The sequence below is a fragment of the Octopus bimaculoides genome, chromosome 26 (genome assembly GCF_001194135.2).
Source record: "Octopus bimaculoides isolate UCB-OBI-ISO-001 chromosome 26, ASM119413v2, whole genome shotgun sequence".
Taxonomy (NCBI): domain Eukaryota; kingdom Metazoa; phylum Mollusca; class Cephalopoda; order Octopoda; family Octopodidae; genus Octopus; species Octopus bimaculoides.
Genome location: NC_069006.1, coordinates 24,765,957 through 24,768,761, shown reverse-complemented (window position 1 = coordinate 24,768,761; position 2,805 = coordinate 24,765,957).

The following is a 2,805-nucleotide window of genomic DNA, read 5'->3' as shown; positions in this document are numbered from 1 at the left end:
TGTGTGTGTGTGTGTGTGTGTGTGTGTTGAACAAAAATAAAATGGAAGATGCAGAAGGAGACTGCAAACCCAAATGAACCAATGTGTGAAGCATAGGGTATTTTTGAACAAACAGAACTTTTAACAGAATATCAAATGAAACTGTAAAACACTTTGAGTTAAAAAAAAAAAAGGTCTTTATGGTTTATGTGTGTATGTGGGGGGTGGGATGTGTAGAAAAGTAATGCCCTGTCAGAATAACAGGGTAGAATCATTGAGCATGTGAACTAGAACAGTGTTGCCTTCAGGGTAAAAGAGAAAAACGTTATGGATGGCTTTTAAAATTTACAGAATTTCCAAATTTATAAACATTTTATAACCAAACGAGGTCTGTGGCATGGTGACACTGAAATTCTGAAAGCAACAGTTATCTCCCTTACTGCATCATTTTATTTATTTATTTATTTATTCCCCCCTTTTTTTGGTTAAAAGTCACAAGATTGAAAGAAAATATTGAGATAGGAAAGACTTGCTGACTTGTAAATAAAACAAAAAAGTAAATTAACTGAAAGCAGAAATTTCAGTAAAAATACGAAGGAAAAAGAAAATAATAAAGAAACAATCCTCTGCATAATTTGAAGAAAACAGCAGATATTTTTCTTCGTTTTTTATTCTTACACTCCACATAAATTTGGAACCAGATTAGTGAGGGTTTTTTTAAATTTTTTTATTTAAAAATTTTTTTGTAATCAAACTGTCTTTCATTTCCCCTTCCTAAGTTGATAAATTGTAATTTCACAGAAAGGAAACTGAACAGAAATCACTATCTTTAACCATTCTTCTCGAGAGCTGCAAATTGAGCCAAATGTTAAAAAGTTTGTTTTTTGTTTTTTTATTATTATTATTATTATTATTTAAGTACACTAGCATCATATTGATACACAATGGGAACTACAGCAACTCAAATTTCATTTCCGACGTATTATTTTTTTTTTTTTTATCATTATTATTTTTTAATTTTATTTTATTTCAATGGTTTGAAACAAGAGGCTGAGAGAACTAAAATAAAATAGTAACAACTATATTATAAATTGTAAGCATGTTTTGAAATTTCATTTTTAAATACCTCTGATGAATGCAGGGAAATTTCTTTAAAGTCCATAGACTTGGTTTCATTCAAAGATTCTTTTTTTTATTTTTGCTGTCTGTGAATTCCATCTCAAAGAACATGCTAGAAGGAATGCTCTACAAGCACGAAGATCGTAAAGGAAACTGCCAAACTGGTTTGAAAGTTGTTGGTTTTTTTTTTTCTTCTGTTATTTTATTTTATTTTTTTTCTTCTTCTTTCTTTAGTTCCTCTGAAGCTACACAGTCTGCGAGAAAATACATCAATCTTTCCATTCCAGACCATAACACAAGTGTAACAAGCATCACTTGGCCCCATTTATCATCATCATCATCATCATTATCAACATCCTAAATACACACAATACTGGCAACAGCCACACACTTACAAAAATAAAATAAATATTATTATCATTATCATCATCATCATCATCATTATTATTATTATGCAGTTTAATTAATTGAATTTGTTATGAGCGTTTGCATTAGCTCCATCTCCTTCAACGACAATCACACAAACAGCTTTGAAATCCCAACGGTGGCTCTGGAATGTAATATTAACCGTCTTACCACATCATGGTCAGCATCTCAAAACATGCAAAATATGTCCTGCAATCAGCTTTAAAATTAAATATACAGCATTTAAAAAAAACAATTTTGTTATTTTTGCTTTGTTTTTTTTTTTAGAAAAAATGTGATTTCTATTTTGTAATGCAAAAAAAACCCTCTCACATATACATCGGTACATACAGTCGTACAAGCATGTTTATCTGTCTTTGCATCTGCTGTTTTTGTCAAAACCTAATGATAGATTAGCTGTTTAGCATGACGTGTGTGTGTGAATATGTATGTATGTATAAACACACAGAGTGCTCCAAAAGTCACAAAGAGGTTTGAAATTTTTTATTTGTTTTAATTAGGGTTTTTTCACATCTAGCATACATTTATTTCTTATATATGCACACACACACAAATAATATATGTACTGTATATGATGTTAAGGAATTATAAATTTTTGAACAGAACATAAATGAATTACAAAATATTGAAACACCTTTGTGACTTCAAGGCCAAGAGTGTGTGTGTGTGTGTGTGTGTATGCATGTTATTGTATTTTTTTTCACAAGTTTCAATCAAGAAGCTATGTTCTATCAAAAGACCCAATAGCCTCCGGAAAAACAGAGGAAGAAAAAAAAAAAAAAACAGAATTGGATACTAAATATATATGGTGAAATGGCTAAAAATGTATATTTGAGAGAATAGAATTAGAAAAGAAGCTAAAAGACAATTTAGTGGAGGTGTTGGGATTAAGCTAACACACACATACACACACACACGAAGTAGACATAACAGAGAGGCTAGCACCATATAATGGTGAAGAAAATGTTGTCACCGTGGAAACAACTCCTTTATATATAAAGAACTGCACACGCACACACACACACACACACACACATACACACAAACACACACACACAGCGTTTCAATTGCTGCATCAATAGATCAAATGAAAACATTCTCAATAATAAAAGAGTTTTGTTTGTTGTTTTTTTTTTTTTGCTTTGTGTTACAAGGATGGCATCGGACAAAAGGCAACCAATTCACACGGCTGAGGCTTGGTGTATTTTTTTTAATGTGGTTTTTCACTTGTTTTTTTGTTTGTATTTTTTTTGCAGATCCAAATTGAAAACATAACAAAAA